This window comes from Pogona vitticeps, chromosome 1 (genome assembly GCF_051106095.1).
Source record: "Pogona vitticeps strain Pit_001003342236 chromosome 1, PviZW2.1, whole genome shotgun sequence".
Lineage (NCBI taxonomy): Eukaryota > Metazoa > Chordata > Lepidosauria > Squamata > Agamidae > Pogona > Pogona vitticeps.
The window spans coordinates 204,959,336-204,979,936 of record NC_135783.1 but is presented as its reverse complement, the minus strand read 5'-3'; the positions used below and the strand labels follow the sequence as shown (position 1 = coordinate 204,979,936).

Sequence of the window (20,601 nt, the reverse complement as noted above, 5' to 3'; positions counted from 1 at the left end):
TCAGCGAAATCCTTCAACAGCTCCACTGGCATCTCTGCATAGACTTCTGCCAGGCTGCCACTGATCAAAGATCGCATAATAGTCATCTTCTCAGTTTCCCTTACTGAGAAGTCCACAAACACTCTTTCCACGAGGGAAAAGAACACCTCAGGGCAATCTCCCTTGTGGTACACAGGGAATTTCTTCAGGTCAGTTTTAGACAGGCCGCCTTCCCCATTCCCTGGGTTCCCCTCATTATTATTGTTATTACTATTTCTACTCATTATCTCCAGCTTCTTCAGCTCAAACGCCATTTTCTCTAACTCAAATTGTCTTTGCCTCTCCCTTTCCCTTTCCTGTTTCTCTTCCTTTTCCATTTCAAATTGTCTCTGTTTCTCTCTTTCCCTTTGCTCCATCTCCCTCACCCTCAGTTCATGCTGTTGGGCTAGGAGCAATTTTCTGAGTTCTGGGTTCTGTTCTCCCGTGCTCTCATCCTGCACTGAGCCAAATTCCTCCTCAGAACCTTGGTCTACCTGTGGGTCTCTTACTTCCCCCATTTCTGCCATTTGGCTTCGAGTCAAGGGCATAATCCCCCCCCCAGAACAGGCTGTCTTCAAAAGTCAAGCCTCAAAATAAAGCGACGACTTTTTTCCTTTTGCCTCAGGAACAGCCTTCTATAGATTGCTGCTGTTCCTTCAGCCCTAACTTGCTACTGTTGCCAGGCAGAACCCACCCCCTCTGCTAGGCCTCTCAGCAGACAGGCTAGATCACTGTTACTTCACACAGCTTTGCCTCAGCCCTTTCCCGCCAAAACGGGTTGCCTCAGAGCTCCCTAATCTAGTCCCCAATCTGAGTTGGCACGTTCTTCCACTAGCGTACCTCCCCGTGAGGTAAGCCTAGAAGATTACCTACGCGCTCTCAGATTGTCCCTGACTAGACCCCCCTTGCTCTGGGCACACTTGCCAAGGCTTTGCTGGACCACTGGACAACTGGACCAGTCGTATCCCACACGCTGGACACCAATCAATGTGACAACCCCAGACCTACTGGAGTATGCCACACTATAAATATGCTGCCACCAACCATTCCCTATAAGAAGTCACACAGACCAGGAATGGATTTTACTAAACAAAAGAACAAGGTTTATTTAAATAACAAACAGGGTAAATAAAAAGATCAGGTAAATAAGATACTGTAACGTGGCTTAGTCTCAATCATACATACAACAGTTTGGTTCACACAGAACACTTTAAAGTAAAGCACAGACCCTGAACCTATCAGTTCTGGCTACCCAGATAGAACCCTGAACCTATCAGGTATGTACTAACTGACACACAGTTGTACTCAGTCTGACACACAGACTCCCACTCCTCACGCTTCACACAAGCTCCAAATATATATACAGTACAGCACCTCCCCCCTGATGTCCCGCCTTCCACTCCCCATAGGATGGAACTTTCCCTCCAAACCCATGACAGACAGGTACCATCAGTGCTGTATGTAACAGCTGCGTCTAGGCGAGCCAGTCTTCCAGGTGGCCGTGTGAGCCTGGAGGTTTGTTGTGGGAATGAATAGGCCAGAAGCCTACTACAGTGGGGTCTTGACTTGAGAACTTAATCCGTATTGGAAGGCGGTTCTCAAGTCAAAAAGTTCTCAGGTCAAATCAGCATTTCCCATAGAAATGCATTGAAAACCATTTGATCCGTATCTGCTCTTTTCCGTCCATAGAAACTAATGGGAAGCTGCTATTCCGCCTTCGACCACTAGAGGGGGATATTTTGTTTCTTTTCTTCTTAGGTCAAGAAAGGTTCAGGGAAGGCAGGGAAAATACAGTCCAGGCAGTACAGTACCAGGCAGTCCGAAGACTGTCTCCCAATCCACTCTCTAAACGCTGGGAGGAGTGAGGAAGCAGACAGGCACCCTTTTCACTGGCCAACAGTTAACTGAAAGTTCACATTTTGCACTTTCCCTGCCTCCCACATGGTTTTTTTTTTAGTTCTTAACTCAAATCTAAGTACTTAAGTCAAGTCAATATTTTTCTATGAGAGTGGTTCTTAAGTCAAAATGTTCTTAACTCAAGCCGTTCTTAAGTCAAGACCCCACTGTACAATTCTACAGACAGCATGTGAGGTTGTAAATGAAACTCTAACACTTTCTAGCCCATTTGCCACCTTGGAGTTTCATATGAACACCTTGGACCGAGACTTGCAGTATTCGAAATCTACTTCTGTGTCCCTCCTCCACTGTAACTGGCAGCTCTCGACACTGATGTTTCCTTCACTTCGCACAGTCCCTCTCCCCACACCCTTTTGTATCACTTTAATCTGTCCACCCACTCCCTCCTCATTGCCAGCCCAGTTTCACTACACCTTTTTTTTTTTTACGGGCTGACACATGGGTGGAGCCAGTGATGCCTGCCAGGTCCCTCAAGCCCACCTCCCACTGGCTTCCTTGTCTCCGTCTTTCCTTGGCTAATTGCAAACATGGAAATCTTGTCCGGCGCAGCCCTTGCTCATGCTTTGCCAAGGGAGAGAAGTCACAGTAACTCTGTTGTTAAAGCCCATCGGATTCACTCCCTCACACCTCTGAGTAGGACTGCAGCGATAAAGCCGAACGGATGAGGGCACTCTCATTTAATTGACGTGCCTGTGCTTGTGTAACCAAAGTTGGGGATCTTGTTTCAAATACACAGTTTCTTCCAGAAAATGCTACTGCCAAAGGTTTGCCAGTGTATTTTGACGGTGCACTAACTAAACACAAGGATTAAACATCCACTGGCCCTACTCCCAGGCAGTAGGGAATAAGTCAAGTCAATTCTGCCTTAGGGCAACCCTTTCCAGGGTTTTCCAAGGACAGAGTCCTCATCAGTGGTTTCCCATTCCCTTCTTCTTTCCCTTGCTAATGTCTCTCAGTGAATTATTGAGACTGTAAGTGCCAGTTAATGAGAAAAAGGGGTGGATTGCTCTAGGGAAATGGAAGCTATTCTGCCCTGTGAACCCCTGCACTTCTGAGCAGCTAGAGGAATTTAACCAAACAAAAGAAACAAACAATCCTTCTGGTGCTCTTTTTAAATTCATTTTGGTCAACCTGATAGTCTTTTCTCAGGGGTGATCTTTTAGAGTTACCTGCTGGCAGTGGAAAGGGCTCAGGCAGGGGATGAGACTGAGCCCAGTGCTGGGTAGGACTATAGCCCCCAGAATCTCTTAGCCACCCCCATGGCCATTGGCCATGCTAGCTGAAGGATTCTAGGAGTTAGAGACCCAAACCCTAACATTTTCATGCTATGTGTAGGCATCCTTCAGTCTCGAAAGACTATGGTAGCGTGCTCTCTATGGAGGACTTGGAACAGCGTCTAGTGTGGCTGAGGAGGCCAATTCGAGAGTTACAATCTCTTCCACACTGAAGACAAATCCAATCTGTCCCCTGTCCAGCTCCCTGGTTTTGCTTCCTTTGTGACTTCCTCTTTGCCTCGGCCTGCTGGACAAGGGTCTCTTCAAATTGGGAGAGGCCGTGATGTACCGCCTGCCTCCAGGCTGAACGATCAGATGTCAGAGTTTCCCATCTGTTGAGGTCTATTCCTAAGGCCTTCAGATCCTGCTTGCAGATATCCTTGTATGGCAGCTGTGGTCTCCCTCTGGGGCGATTTCCCTGCACTAATTCTCCATATAGGAGATCCTTTGGAATCCGACCATCAGCCATTCTCACAACGTGCCCAAGCCAGCGTAGACGTCGCTGTTTCAGTAATGTATGCATGCTGAAAATTCCAGCTCGGTCTAGGACTACTCTATTTGGAACTCTGTCCTGCCAGGTGATACCAAAAATCCGTCGGAGGCAACGCATATGGAAGGTGTTCAGCTTCCTCTCCTGCACAAAGTGTCCAGGACTCACTGCAGTACAGGAGTGTGCTCAGGACACAGGCTCTATAGACCTGGATCTTGGTGTGTGTTGTCAGTTTCTTATTGAGCCATACTCTCTTTGTGAGTCTAGAGAACATGGTAGCTGCTTTCCCAATGTGTTTATCCAGCTCGACATCTAGAGAGAGGGTGTCAGAGATGGTTGAGCCAAGGTACACAAAGTCATGAACAACCTCCAATTCTTGTGTGGAGATGGTAATAGAGGGAGGTGAGTCCACACCCTGGCCCATGACTTGTGTTTTCTTCAGGCTGATTGTTAGTCCAAAGTCTTGGCAGGCCTTGCTGAAACGATTCATGAGTTGTTGAAGGTCTTCAGCAGAGTGGGCAACAATGGCTGCATCGTCTGCAAAGAGGAAGTCCCGCATGCATTTCAGTTGGACTTTGGTCTTCGCTCTCAATCTAGAGAGATTAAAGAGCTTTCCATCTGATCTAGTCTGGAGATAGGCACCTTCTGTTGCAGTTCCAAAGGCATGCTTCAGCATGACAGCAAAAAAGATCCCAAAAAGTGTTGGTGCGAGGACACAGCCCTGTTTCACTCTGCTTCAGATGTCAAAGGGATCTGATGTTGAGCCGTCAAAAACTACAGTGCCTTTCATTCCATCGTGGAAGGACCTGATGATGTTAAGGAGACGAGGTGGACATCCAATCTTGGGAAGTATTTTGAAAAGGCCATCCCTGCTAACCAAGTCAAATGCTTTTGTAAGGTCTATGAAGGCCACTAAGAGTGGCTGTTGTTGTTCCCTGCATTTCTCCTGCAACTGTCGGAGGGAGAATACCATGTCAGTGGTGGATCTATTAGCTTGAAATCCGCACTGTGATTCCGGATAGACTCTGTCTGCAAGCACCTGGAGCCTCTTCAGCACAACACGGGCAAGCAGCTTCCCTACAACGCTAAGAAGAGAGATACCACGGTAGTTATTGCAGTCACCCCTGTCACCTTTGTTCTTGTACAATGTGACAATGTTTGCATCCTTCATGTCCTTTGGTACTCCACCTTCCCTCCAGCAGAGACAAAAGATTTCATACATTTCGGTGATGATGATCTCCTTACCGCATTTCAGCACTTCAACAGGGATGTTGTCCCTTCCAGGTGCCTTGCCGGAGGTGAGGGAATCCAAGGCCGCATTTATTTCTGCTAGGGTTGGTTCGCTGTCCAGCTCTTCCAAGACAGGCAGGCACTCAATGTTATTTAATGCTTCTTCGGTTACTACATTCTTTCTGGAATATAGCTCGGAGTAGTGCTGCACCCAGCGTTCCATCTGCTGTGGCCACATTTTCATGCTATGGCTTGGCTATTGCTTTCACCCCTTTCTAGGCCACTCCTTTCTACAGGGGGAAAAAAGGCTGAACACCCAGTTCCTGCCAAACGCACCTGTTTGTGCTTCTACCCGTTTCCTTAAATGTTGCTTCTGGGGGGTGGTGGAGGAGGATAAACTGGAACAGTTTGGGATATAGCACAGAGCGATGCCCAAGTCCCCTTCTAACTTTCTAGGGGTGCAGTTGGCAACATGGCAGCGCAGGACATGGCCCTCCGACCTGCCCTCTTCTCCATGTGTTTGGTCAGCTCCCAGCACCCTCTGTGGCCACATTAGCAGTGACCTCCCCCCCCCATTGCTGAATGCAGTGGACAGGCCAGGATTTCCACAGTGGAGTGGCCTCCAGAGAGAGTCTTAAGGGGATCTGGAGCATACGTGGCCTTAATAGTCAGAACTTTACCTACAGCTTTGGGCAGGTAAGGCCAAGTTCAGTTTGGGGGGATGCAGACTGGTGGGCCTCATCTCAAGTCAGAGAAGCGTAAAGGGTTCTGGGTGTGAAATCTAGCACGAATGCCCCTAACACTGGCAGGGGGTATGCTCTGGGCTTCCCCCATAGGCATCAATGGGTGCTTCTTAACACCTGGGAGATTCTCTCTTCACTGCCATACTGTGGGGATCCAGCAGGCAGGCTGGGAAGGCACCAGGTGGCAGGCAGGATGTCCCAAGCTCAGATGTATCTTACGCTGTCCTGATGCTATTGTCTGCTATAACCAATAAAGCCGCAGCCATTTACTAATCTCCATTTCCCTATACACTGCCTGTGTGAAGTCTTTATTTGAGGGATCAGGGGACCACACCTTTGGGCATGCTACCTTGGACCACAGACAAGGAGGAGATCAATTTAAAAAAATGGGCACTACCGTCCTACAAGTGCAAAGCTGCCCCTTGTTTCAAATCCTTGTTTTTTATTTCCTAACAGTCATAAGCATCCCATCTAACTCATTTAATTCAACTCCTCTTACCATTTTTGGTGTGGGCAGAAAACATGATTGAATGAACAGCGGCCAGAATCCAGTCGTGAATTTGCACCAGTACAGAGTAACTGGAATTGTGCAAATTGCAGCCATGTATTGCCACTAATTAATGGATTCCCGCTCACCTTCCTCATCATGCATCAGGTTGCATGACTGGCACACCACCAAGAATGTGAGCAGCAGCTCACTCACTAGCAGCAATTTGCTGCCATGCAAATTGCTGGACATGCATCAAGAATATCCTGGAGCAGAGGCTATCCACCCCACCTCCCCGTTTTTGGGACATGCTGGCATAAATCCTCAGCAGGATTCTGGCCAAGGTCCAGTATGTGGCTCTTGCATAGGGGATGGACATCAAAATAAAAAAGGTTCCTGTAATTCAAAGCTACGTAGATACATAGTGATTCCTCAGCCTGGATAGCATTTCTCACTTATTCCAGCAGTGGGCAGACATTTCAAGCAAAACCCTTCTTCCTCTGGGGATCAGTGTTTTACTGTGAAACTACTGAAATTAAACCATTGCACATCTATACATAGATTTATGACAGAGAAGATGCTGGATGCTCCTTTCTACAGGAGTCTCTTCCAAGATGAAATAGAGTCTTCTGCTTTTTTTCCCCTTAGTTCTGTGCAGTGATGCATTTATTTTGAGATAAAGGCAGCAGCTATTTCTATTCCACAAAAATACAACAAATGTTATGGTCAGCAAAGGACAAAAGGGACCCCCCTCACCACTGCAGGAGTATACCGGATACCTTGCAGTTGTGGCCAGGTATATATTGAGACCACAAAATGCAGCATTCACACCAGAATCAAAGAACATGAGAGACACTGCAGATTAAAACAAATGGAAAAATCGGCAGTAGCTGAACATGCCCTTAAACAAGCTGGGCATGAAATTCTATTTCAAAATACTGAAGTACTGGACAACACCAGCAATCTGTAAGTTAGACTGCACAGGGAAGCCATTAAAATCCATAAACATAAACAAAACTTCAACAGGAAAGAAGAAGGCCTGAAACTAAACCTAGCCTGGTGCACCATTCTGGAAAATACAACCTGCAAAAGGTCAACAAACTCTTACCCAGCCACAAGGGCCAGAGATCATTGCACAAAAAAGATCAGCTAATGACACCCATCAATCGCAGTGACAGATAATCTCTCCCTCTTCCCCCCTCATCAAAACAAAAACATGTTGATCACCCTATCTCCGGAAAAAAAGACAAAAGCTGTTCCCACAGCTATAAATACTATCCAACAAACACTAACAGAGCATGGACAGAGTTCCTACTCCAGTCTTCTGAAGATGCTGGCCACAGAGACTGGCGAAACATTAGGAAGAACAACCTTCAGAACATGGCCAAAAAGCCCGAAAAACCCACAACAACCATATTTCCAGGTTTACCCTGTGGACCTAGTATTGTAATTTGTTCTTGTTTCTCTACCGATCTCCTGATTGTTGTGCTCTCATTAAAATCGCTTTCAGGATTGCCCCTTTTATGATGATCTGGGACCGTACGATGTGTGCGCAGGCATGTTTACAGCTCCGAGCTAAACAAGGAAGAAGGGGGTCGGTGGCAATGGTAAATTCCAGTCCGAGGTGGCATTCCGATGGCTCTCTGCATCTCCTCCCCACTGCCACTGCCCTCCCCAAATGCATGATCATATATTCTCTGCCACCACCCGACCCACCATTGAGAAGTCATCATGTACATATGTTCTGAAAATTTAAACACTATGGGATTAAAATTCAAAATGCAGGCAATGAGGGGCCAGGGGAGGCCAAGGGCGGAGAGAGAGCAAGGAAAGTACACATGGTGCCCCTTGGCTTCTTTACGCCAAAAGCTGCTATTCACAAATACAGAAATACATATTTCTTGGAAATGCAACAAAAGTCAGAATGGAAGAAAAAGGCTAAAAAGCAGCCAAAGCAGCAGAACAACAAAGGTTCCTGCATGGGGGCAATTTAGAGCATGCAGTTCAGCGTAGGCATCCAGAGGAGCCTGTGAAGTGGGGGAACTGCCTGCCAAACTGTTAAAAAATCGGTCATGATGATCTCTGAAGTGAGGAGAAGTACAAATTAGGGCTATTGTATTTTATTTTCACAAGGCCCGTTCCTTCAACAAAACCTATTCATTGGCATGGTGACTCACACACATCTGTTGTCCCTTTCAAAACCGAATCACCTTGTCATTTTCCTGAGAGCGACTTTCTGGATCCCAGAGGATCAGGCCCTTTGAATGGACAAGTCAATGCAATCAAAAGTGAGCCGTTGTCTCTGCAATATAAGGACTTTGACCTCATGTAAGTCTCACCCATTTACAGTCCCTCCCAGGTGAATGGTGTGCTTTAAGCAATCATCATCATCATCATCATCATCATCATCATCATCATCATCATCACTTGCTCACATATATATTCTTCTCTTGTTAAAATAACAGTTATAGTAGTTTGAGTCAGTTGTCATTCACTTTAGCATAGCCTATACAATAAACATTATTTGTGACTAGATGTGGCTCTTTTATTTTAATTTTTAAAAAAGAAATAAATACAATAGCATTTCCCTGCCCCAACCTTCTTGACAGTCCAGTACATAAAGTTACAACTATGCTAACTTCTAGACTATATAACTAAGGCTGCAACTATGCTAGCAAACCGAATCGGAGCAATTCAGCTTTGCTGCGCCTTAATTTGCAGCTTGTTTTATGCTTCTGTTCAGATTAGGTGATGGCATGGAGACTGTGAGTTGTTTTGATGCCACTGTCCATACTGGCCTCTTAATTTGCTGTGCTTTGATCCATGTCAGAGCTAACAGGCCCCTCCTGTTTGATTCTGCTCTATGCCAACCTCCAGCTATCTTTTCACACTTTATTGTAAAGCTGGTGAGCTGTTTGTTTACAATGTTGCACGAGATTAACAGAGAAGGTCACTTTTCAAAGTCCTTCATAATGTCCAACACACGTCACTAAAACACAGTCATCTGCTGTAGTTCATAGGAGTTATTTTTATTTTATATTGATTTTTATCTCTCCCTTTTCAGTTCACGCTGCGTTGATTTAGCACTAAACGAGTATATCCATGGCATGATAAGGTGATCTAGCACTGAAGTCAGTCATTTGTTAAAAAAAAGTAAATAAGTACTTTGAGGTGAGTAGGGAGAAAGATCATGGGGGTGCTTGTTCCCACTGTCCAAAACATCATGCCCAGCTTAGTACATGAGCAGAATACCCACCTACAGTCCTCCCCCTTGTCCTTTTGGAGAACAAAACAACTACTCACACAGGGACAAGCCTGTTTGGACTGTCCCAGCCTGAAAATGTAGAAGCCCCCCAGCGGCAGAGCCAAAAGGGGAGCAAAAAGGGTTGGACTGATTCAGATTGACTTTTGCTTTGTGTGATGAGTAAAAAAAGCAAGCAAGCAAATTCATCTATTTTCATACAATATTTAACCAGAACATCGCAGCCTGACTCAAACATACAAACACACCAAAACAAGACAGGAATATCACAAAGGGAAGGGTACCGAGGTAAAGAGGGCAGGAAAGGTATTATTGGTTTCGCAGCTTTCATCATCTCTTTTCTATCTTGCTCAATCACAGAGCATTTCCTGGAAGGTGGTGCACACCTTCGGTTGCAAATACCAAGCAGGTGCAAGATGAATTTTTCTTGTGAAATGCAGTTATCAGCTAGAATAATGTAAACTTCCAAGCATCTTAATTAGCTACAGGCAGTACATGTGAAGAACTGCCACTAATTGTTTAGTTGCAGAAAACATGCTCAATATATAAATTTTGATCCATTACATCATTAAGACACTCATAAACATCTACCAAATAAATACAGTACTATAATTATAGCTGTATGACTCCGTCTCTGGTTATTAGCAACTAACTAGTCAACTGCTATTATCAATTCAGTTCATTATAGATTATGGGAAGCTCTGTAGGTGAAGGGAACCCTCTTTCCCCTACCTGGTTACCCTAGTGTTTTCAAGACTCCCTACATGCTTGAACTGGGACTATGTCTGACTCTAGTTTTGTATAGCTCTTCCCTGACTTACTTGTGGTCTAAGCCCCATCTTTCACACTTGAGCATGGACTTCTCTTTGACCTTTTTCTTGGCTTGCCCTTGACTGCATGATTGCTCTTTCTTCTTGGACCACATGGGCTGATGGTCTGGCCTGTCTGGACCTTGCCTTAAATCTTGTCCTGTCTGAGACTGGATACTTAATCATTTTTATCACAATCTCATCTTTATTCCTGGAAATCCATGCACATAAATAGCTGGCTGCATTCTAACACTATGGGCACTGACTGATAATAACTAAAACTAGTTTGGGTGTATTGATACCTAGTGCTACAAGTCTGGAAATTTGGCTCCTGTGCAGGAGATAATTTGGAAAAGAATACAGGGCTTACAAATGTTTGCAGGGCGAAATGCTATTTTTGGCATACTTCATCTATCTTTGGCTTTGAAACACCTGCAGCTGCTTGAAGACTTTTCAGTTCTGATGCTCGATGTTCTCTGTGTGTATGCACCAGTTTCCCCCCAATATACTGAAACTTTACAATGGTAGTCCATTACTGGAGCCCCCTGCATCATTTTCTTTTTGTAAAATCAGTTGTGTTACATCCAAGCATAGCTTCTTATTTTCATCCGTAGCCAACCAGATGCCTCCGATAAAGCCACAAGTACAGCATAAAGAGGCAACTGCTCTCTTCTATTATTAAAGCCCTAATATGCAGGAACGGAATATAGTCATTTCTATGGCATTCAGTGTGAAGTGCCTAGTTCTGCTAATTTCTTTTAAATACTGTAACATTGTTGCTCCCTTTCTTATGTAAACAAAAGTATCAAGGCCTAATGCCCCTGGGAGTCTGCAGGGGAAGCCTTTCATTTCTACCACCCTCACAGGGTTGCTTGGTGGGGACATAGGAGAGGGCCTTCTCTGTTGCTGCTCCCTGACTCTGGAACTCCCTCCCACAGGAGACCAGGCTGGGCCCCTCTTTGCCATCTTTCCACAAGTAGGCAAAGACCTTTGTCTACAAGCGGGCTTTTCCTTTGTGACTGGGTGACGTGAGAGTGTTTTTAAAAATTGATCATAGTGCTTTGTTGTTTTTAAATGTGCTGCTAATATTGATATCATTTACTCTTTTTAATATAATATTTGTTTAATTCCTTGTAAAATATTTGTATATTTACTGTTTTGTTGCTTTTAAATATTGTCTTTTAATCGTTGTAAACCACCATAGGTCTTTTTAAGGAGAAAGGTGGGGTAAAAATATTTTAAAGAAAGAAAGTTTGAGCAAGTCTCCTTGAAGTCCAACCCTTCACACCTGAAATACTTTGCTATCTAATAGCTCCGCTCTGAAGGACTAAGCAGAAGATGGGGTGAGAAGCCTCTTAGTCCCAGGGCTGAACTTAACTCCAGGCAAGCATGCAGTTTGGTGTCCTTCCCTGGACACACACAGTTCACTAACTTCACACATCCATGAAGCCACATGAACACAAATCACTCACTGTGCAAACGGCCTCCACTCACAAACTCAAGTAACCTGTGTTACACACATTCTTGACACAGTCCAAGATATCGGAGGCAGCCTCTCATCATGGATAAGGGCAAAGGACCCAGTCTGCCATGCAGGGTATGGAGTCCAAAGACATTCACTACACAGGGGGCTGTGGCTAAGCAGATGCAGGAGCCAAGCCACAGGACTGGGAGCAGGGAGCCAGAACAAGGCACCGAGATGCAGGAGACCATCAGACACAAGCAGGGACCAAGGCAGGGGCAGGAACACTGGAATCCAGACACAGAGATGCAGGAGACATGAGTAGATACTGGCACACAGGGGCTCAGGAGCAGCAAGGCACCAGGAACAATAAGCACAACATTACCAAAAACCTTTGTTGCTGAGGGCAGTTCTGGGAGGGAGAACTGCTCCTTAAACAGGCCTACCCTCCAGGTTTCCAGGTGAGCCTCATGAGTGGCCCAGCAGCTGCTACACAGGCCAGGGCCCTGAGCCTGCAAACACCAGGCCATTCCTGGGTCAGGCTGGCCCCGATTCTGCAGCTGCCAGGGCGGTGCGGGCCAGATCCTGACCATTCTAACCTAAATTCATGGAACCTGGAGCAGAGGAGACCAGAGTAAGCCTCCCTAAGACTAGGCAAGCTAGCTAAGGCCCTGCCCTACAAATGATAAGGGAAAATTGGACTGAGACTCTTGTGTAGAAGAGGCCTCTCGGGAATGCTCAGTCAATTAAAAATTATCTGACACAAAAGTGTTCAGATGGTTGGAGCTGAGCATCATTTAAAAAATCCTAAGAAACACATGGAAGGCCCACTGAACATAACAAGGGGCTTAATTCTAAGTAGAAATATATTAATGTGTTTCAATTAATTTTGTAACACTTCATTTATTATTTTGCTATTTCATTCACAGTGGCCTTATTTTAACTGCTTCATCTGATACACTTTAATCATCATCCTTATTCATTATATTTCCACCCTGTTGTTTTCACTATGGTTCAAAATGCAGCAACCAGGTTGCTGGCTGCAGCCGGTTAGAGAGATCACATAACCCCTCTGTTAAAGCAGCTCCACTGGCTGCTGATCAGTTTCCGGGCTCAATTCAAAGTGCTGGTTTTAGCCCAGAAAGCCCTAAACAGCTTGTGTCCAAGCTATCTCATGAATCACATCTCCCTTTATGAGCCTGCCTTGGTATTGGGATCATCAGGGGAGGCCTTTCTCTAGTCCCACTACCCTCACAGGTGCACTTGGTGGGAATAGAAGAAAAAGCCTTCTCTGTTGCTGCTCTCAGACTGTGGAACTCCCTCCCACTGGAGGCCAGGCTGGCCCCATCTTTGCTGTCCTTCTGCAAGCAGGCAAAGACCCTTCTCTTCAGGCAAGTCTTCCCTCAGTAACTAGCTATCTGTGTGTGATTTATTTTGTTTGTTTAGATGGATTGTTATGCATTATTGCTTTCACTGGATTTTTAGTACTACAGTACTTGTGTTTTCCATTTTTGTATTTTCCACTTCTCACAGTGGCATTAAAAATATTTGTATACTTATTGTTCTTTGCTCTAATATTGTCTTTTAACGATGTAACATGCCTCTTTACCCATTGTTCCTAGCTTTAAATATTATCTTTTAATTATGTTAACCACCATTGTATACTAAATGTTTCCAAATTCAAATATTGTCTTTCAGTGTTGTAAGCTGCCTTGGGTCCTTTTCCAGGAGAAGGGTGGGATTTTATATACACACACACACACACACACACACACACAATATTTTATACACACACAATATTTGAAGTTGGAAACATTTAGTTTACAATGGTGGTTAACATAATTAAAAGATATTTAAAGCTAGGAACAATGAGTAAAGAGGCATGTTATGGAACAGATATATATGGAACATATATATATGGAACAGATAAAAATTGACACCACCATAAAACTAGCTTAATCATCAAACAGTTATTATTAAATAGCTTCTGAAATCATTTTTAAAAGATGTGTTTTCATACCCTTCCCAAAAGAAGTGAGGTTGGGAGTTGATTGCAGCTTGGCTTGGTGTGCATTCCACTGTGTGGGTGCAAATTACAAGAAAGCCTTCTTCTATGTACCTGTCAAGCAAGCCTGCGCAGCTGCTGGTGTTCTCAACATGGCAATTCTTGAGGATCTTAATGTCAAAATAGGCTTATAATGGGAGAGGTAGTCCAGGTTGCACTTTATTTATGGCTTTAGAGGTTAAAACCAATGCCCTGAAGTAAGTCAGGAAACAACCTGTACAGATGTTTCACTATTATTAGGGTTTTATAAGCTTGAAGTTGTGCACTAGTTAGTAAGCCAGCTGCCACAGATTATGCTAACTGAGCATTCTAGACATTAATTCAAGGGAAAAACCCTGTAGATTCCATTGCAGCAGTTAAGACAGGGTGTAACGAAGGCATGGGCCGCTGCTAGCAATTCAAGTTGATCCACAAAAGGTGCAGTGAGTTGGTGTGCAAAAATCTGTGTATGATGGTGTTGCTTGTATTAGCAATTTGTTTAGCTTGTCCAAACAAGCAGATGTAATAACATAATTGCAAGCAGATAAATTTATGATGAACTGATCTTGCACGCAGGCCTTGCAAAATTGGTTGTAGTTTGAATAAACAACATGCTCAGTGGACAGCTGAGCCTCACATTCTTAAATTCCAAATAACCTAGCAGCAGCACTGCTCAGATTGGGAGCATCAAACAGTAGTACCTCTTTAACTGTCCCCCAAGTGCACATCGGAGCGAAATCAGAAAATAAGAACTCCATTGATGTCAAGTACAAAGATGACTACTTGGGTGTTTAGCCTGTTGTTTTGGTCCACTGCAGGGATGGGCTGGTTCACTGCTAAAGATGGTGATCATATAACATATTTGGTGGAACAAGACCCCCCGAGTGTTCCCACTTGTGCCTTTCCAAGCCCTTGTCAAGGGCTTCTGCTTTTTTTTTTTTTCGGAGTGAGTAAGATGTCTTGGGTTTGGTTCATTTCCATTGTGTGTGATCACTAGGAATGAACCAAAAGCAAATCTTCTGTTTGTCAAGTCTCCTTCCAGTGGGAATTTCTAATATCCTAAAGTTGCTTAATCAAAGAGCCTCTTCAGGATGTTGGTAAATTAAACACTTCCTCTGTTCCTCAATAGAGTAGCAGAGGAAGTGGGAAAACATGTTTAGACTTGATTAGGGCAGTGAAAATGCACTGCATAATTATTTTAAAAAATATAAAAATTCTTCTTTGCCTTGTCTTAAAAGGGCTGGTCAAGGAACTGCTCACAGCTAAATACATGACTGCCCTAATATAGTAATTTTTTTTCTACTGCTTCTGCTCTTCTGTGGAGCAGAGGAAGAGTTTAATTTGCCAATGTCCTGAAGTGGCTCTCGCATCAAACCCCTTCACAATATTGGAAGTTCCCACTGGAAAGAGACAGACCAAATAAGTCACTTGAGCAACAATATGCTATTTGGATGTGAGGATTAAACCAAATGGCATATTGCACTCTACTTGACCCCAAGTAACCCTAGCTTGTACCATTCCATTCCAAAAGAGCTCATGTAGACAAGCCCTACATCTCATCTCTTTTTAAGCTCGCTTAACGGGAGAATATAGAGGCAACCTGGCACAATTTCTGTGCACCATTGCTCCAGTCTGAATCAGGAACTGCATACTTTCTTGGGAAAAAAACGAAAATCAGTTATATACTATGCATTTAACACAGGATGTGCTTTTGCTCTTCATAAACATCTGCATCATGAAGAGTGAATGAGTTGTGCAGTCATGTGCATTTTTTGGCAACTACTGTAGTGTTCTTCAGCAATAACCTTCTTCAGCATTGATACTTTGTTTGCCCCCAAGCATACAATGACAATTGTCTTAACTCTTGCCTTCTCTCTCTTTTTGCTGGGGGTAGGGCAATGTACAGCCTGCACAATTATATTGTAAACCAGCCAGAGAACGCTCTAAGCACAATGGGACAGCATACTGTATAAGCAGCACACTTTGCTCTTGGGGGGATATTTTTGTGATCCTCCATCCTCTTTCCTCAAAAAAACCAGCTAAAATCTTTTAGACATGTCACAATCACATAGGCATAGATGAGTGGTTAGTAATGGTTTGAATCTTTGACATTGTGCATTACCTTTCCCCCACATCAGTTACTTACTCTGTTTCCCCACATCTTCTGTTGAGTTCTTGATGGGAACCATTTATCGGTTTTCTGCTGTATGGTAAAGCTGTTGATAGACTTATCATTTTGAGGGTGGGAGGAAGGTTAATCAGAAACTTTTCTACGCCCTGATCCGATTTGGGGTGCGCTGTGCTACAGATCTAACCACTGAGGAACTCAGAGATCTGGCTGAAGCCCTGCAATATTGGTGACATATTAGATATTCTTTGTACAAAATAATTTGGGGGTATGTATGTTTTAAGAATAACATAACTGTGTTAAAGTCTGTTAAAAATACAAGTGTGAATTTGAAATTCAGTGGTTGCTTCTATGATGCCTGGTTATGTTTAAATATAGTATGAATATAGTAATGGTAAGTGTATTATTTTTAAATGCATTGGTTTGGTAAGTATGTGATGGGTAGAGGTGAATGAGGATCATGGGATGCTGCTAAGAGTGATTCTGATTGACGAAGAGAAACTAGGAGAGTTGAGGTTTAGTTAGGTTTTTGGAGCAATCTGGTGCTAGAGAGATTGGGAAGCAGGTAATTTTTAATTTTAAAAAATATGGGTGTTTAAAAGGGGAGATAGGTGCTAGAGAAAGTGAAGAATTTGTTGGCATGGTAACAATCCTGCATGCACTAGCACTGGGTTTTAGTGGGTGGAAGGGGAAGCTTCATAGCCTAACTTAATTGTGCCTTGCCACTCACCAATTAGCAAAGTCTTTTTTCTCTCTCCAGGCTTGAGGCAAGCCCCACATTCTCTCTCTGATTTTCCCTGGTTCTCTTGTTTGACCTCCTTCTGCTTCCTTCTTTTGGACCATGTGGTCACATGGATCTTTCGAGATGGTTGAGAGATCCAATCCTCCTTTTTATCTTTTGTTCTTCTGTTTGTAACTGAACATCATAAAAGGTAAGTAAATATGTCTTTTTCTATTTAAGATGCTTCTAGAATTTTTGTTCAGTTTGAAGTGCTAGTTAGTGAATCGGTGGATTCTGGGAGACTTGTAACGATTCTTTTCTCAAATTGTACCTGTTGTGTAGTTATTATACTCTTCTGACCAATAGGGAATAAACCAAATTCCAGATATTCAATGGAATTGTGCTGAATGAATTCAAAGCCTAGGAATGACGTAGCCTTATGGTTGGCTATGTGGAAGGTGTTAATAAGGACCCAAGTGAAGGTGAAAATGCACACATAGAGGGGCAACAAGAGTCTGGTGGCAGCAAAAGCGGAAGAGAGATAATAAGTGAAGATTATGAAAGAAAACCTGTTTATTCCTGTGGTTCTTTATTCACCACTTTACAGACAGCAACTGCTAACAGTGCAATATTCTGGTCTGTGCACCACACGTCTGATAAAGATCCCACCATTCCTGTTTTGGCCATTACTATAGGAAGTCTAAAAATACACATTTCACACAGCAGCCACAGATCTCCCTGGATATAAGCCAAAGGTGGGGGATATGGGGCCCTCTGTCGGTTTTTTTGGACTCTAGCCACCATCAGCACTTACGTGCAAAGCCCAGTGGTGGTAGATGAATGGAATTGCACTCTAAAATTATCTAAAGGGAAAATAAAAATAAAACATTTTTAAAAAGACAAAACCCTGTGGCACCTTTAAAGACTAACTGTTAGATTTTAAGGTGAGCTTTCGTAGATGTCCATTTCTTCAGAAATATGAGGTGTCTGAAGAAGTGGACTTGTGTACGAAAGCTTATCTTAAAATATAACAGTCTTTAAGGTGCTATGAGTTTTTTCTTTTTCTTTTTTTATTAGTAGTATATTTTTCCGTTTTGGGTTTTGTATGATATGCTTGCACAGAGTAACAGGGCTGCCTCTTCTAAAACTATCTAGAGGGCTACACAATTTTCATCTCTGAATTAAACAAAGCTCTGTATGACCCAGCACCCTCTTTCCCCTACTACAACAGGGCACTAGGAATAGCAACAGGCTGTAATGGTATTTTTAATCCTGAATCAATTGATTTTATGGGAGCCCCCTTTATCAACCCACATATATTATTTCAACAGTGATGTACACACAACTAATATAACTGCTCTTCCCATAGGGGCCACCAGATGGCTGAATCCCTGCCTGACAGAAAGTACATCACAACAAATTGGCTGGAGAAGGAAAAGCATGTCTTTACATTGTAAGATTTAAAAAGAAAAGGGGTGGGGGACGCCATGTGCATCACCCTGAGATCAGAGTAGGACAAGCAGGATAACAATGTAACTAATAATAACTAATAAATAAAGCTGAGGGCAGGGACTGTCCCATTAATCTCTGTAAAGTGTTCTGGGAACACCCTTTTGCTGGGGAAAAAACCAGGGAAAAGATGCTCAAGCAAAACAAGCAAGCTAAAAGTAACAATAATAAAATGAGCATCTGTAATCAAAGTACATACTTGCCAATCATGCCCTAATTATAACCTTTAAAAAGAAGGAGTAAGTATTCATTTTTATTTCGCATGTCCTTGCTGGCCTAGGTCCTGAGGTTAGGGCTGTTTCAAGTTGCTGGTTTTGGTTCCTCATGTGCCTGAAACAGATTTTCAGAGATGTTCCAGATGAGACTTGAAGCCTGCCATCATTTTAAGTATTTCAATAAATTTCAGATAGTGGGATAATGTTCTGCAGCAAACTTGGACAATGTTACTGTGTTGGACTGGTGGATTCTGTACTCTCAGCATTTCCAAATTCTTATTCAGAAGCACACACACCCCAACAGTGTCCTGATACACAGCTTTAGATAAAAGAATTTTCCAGGGGTATGTTTATTTTTTCCTCCTCTCCCATTGCTTTCAGGGCAGTTTCCACAGAATTGAGTCTGTCTCAACACGTAAGTAAAAGTGAAAACAAAAAAAAAGGGGGGGGGCAAACTATTGTAGCACTTTACAGAGTAATAGATTAATTTTTGTGCAAGTTTTTGTGCATCAAAATCCAGTTCTTCAGACAAGAGGGAGTGTGTCTTAAGGAGGGGAAATCCTTCCTGCCCTTTTCTTTCTCTCCTTAACTTTCGCCTATTTTAAATTTTGAGTTGCTTTTAAAAGAGAAATGGATATACATGAGGGCAGAGCCTGTGTTCTTTTTAACATTTCCCAATGCTCTTAAGGGGACATGGTGGCACTGCGGGTTAAACCACAGTACCCTCTGTGTGCTGCAAGGTCAGAAGACCTGCAGTTGTAAGATCGAATCCACGCGATGGAGTCAGCCCCCTTCACTTGTCCCAGCTCCCACCAACTTAACAGTTCAAAAGCATGCAAAATGCAAAATGCGAGTAGATAAATAGGGACCACCACAGTGGGAAGGTAACGGTATTCCATGTCTAGTCGCGCTGGCCACGTGATCCTGGAAGATTGTCTTTGGACAAACGTTAGCTCTATGGATTGGAAACAGAGATGAGCACCACCCCCTAGAGTCAGACATGACTGGACAAATTGTCAAGGGGAACCTTTACCTTTATTAATGCTCTTAAGTGGCTAGATCCCACACCTTTTACTTCATACATAAAGAACTAAAACTAAAAATTAAGATGTTGGTAAATTTCATGAAAAATATTTTTTGAAAAAAAAAGAACCATGACCAAACTGGAACGTTTTCTTTACCTACTCTAGAGGCAGCACAAAACTGGTGTAATCACTCCTCATAATAATAAGTGCATGCAATCTAGTTAATTCTCACTTGGCAACCCTTTTCAGGGTTCTCTAAGTAGAAAATAGAGTTGGACCCCCATATCAGCTGGGGATTGGTTCCAAGCCCTCCGTGGATACTGAAAACTGTGGATAATAGTGAATGCTATATCTATATCTATGGATATATAGATACAGTGTATGGAAAAATCATTAAAAATATTTTCACATTCATTTCCAGAACTGGCCACTAGATAGAGCCAGATACCCTGCTATTTAGTCCTAACTAACAATTATACTCAACCCTGAGTGTTCACTGGAAGGACAGATCTTGAAGCTGAGGCTCCACTACTTTGGCCATCTCATGAGAAGAGAAGACTCCCTGGAAAAGATGCTGATGTTGGGAAAGTGTGAAGGCAGGATGAGAAGGGGACGACAGAGGATGAGATGGATGGGCAGTGTCATCAAAGCTACCAACATGAATTTGACCCAACTCCGGAAGGCAGTGGAAGGCAGGAGGGCCTCGCGTGCTCTGGTCCATGGGGTCACGAAGAGTCGGATATTAAACAATTATTCATAGCACAGTCTTTGGCTCCATCCAGCGGCCTGTTCTGGTAATACTTGTGAAAATAGATTTTTTTTCTTTTAATAGTTTTCAGTGGATAATTGAAACCGTGGATATTGATACCATTTCCTTCTTTGGTGAGCACCCTGGGAATGCACAGCTTGCCAAAGGTCACACAGGCTTTTTCTGGGATGCAATGGGGAACTGAACATCTGACGTCTGGGCCCATAGCCAGATACCTAAATACTGTATTTAAGTACTTTTGCCAGTTCCTCACCCCCAGTGAGCTTCCACAGCTGAGTGCTAATTTGAACCCAGGCCCCATAAGTCCTAGCCCGTCACTCTATCTAGGTTGTTCTATCCACCGCACTACACTGGGGAACCCTGATCACTGCTAGGGACACACATTCCAGTCGAAATATCATAAAAAGTCCCCATTTCTCTACAGGTACAGTACGTTTGCGGGCACGTCAGAAGGCCCTGAACCTAGGAACAGCGTGTGCGCGCGTGTGTATGTGCAAC

General features: G+C 43.5%; 1 long non-coding RNA gene across 1 annotated transcript in view; it reads right to left on the bottom strand.

Moving 5' to 3' along the window:
• The window catches only part of LOC144589585 (uncharacterized), a 284,446-nt gene extending 278,309 nt beyond the window's left edge, over positions 1-6,137 (bottom strand). Inside the window, exon 1 of the long non-coding RNA XR_013545777.1 lies at positions 1,571-6,137. This is a non-coding gene — a long non-coding RNA (uncharacterized LOC144589585). The remainder of the gene's footprint in view (positions 1-1,570) is intronic.
• Between the last annotated feature and the right edge of the window lie 14,464 nt (positions 6,138-20,601).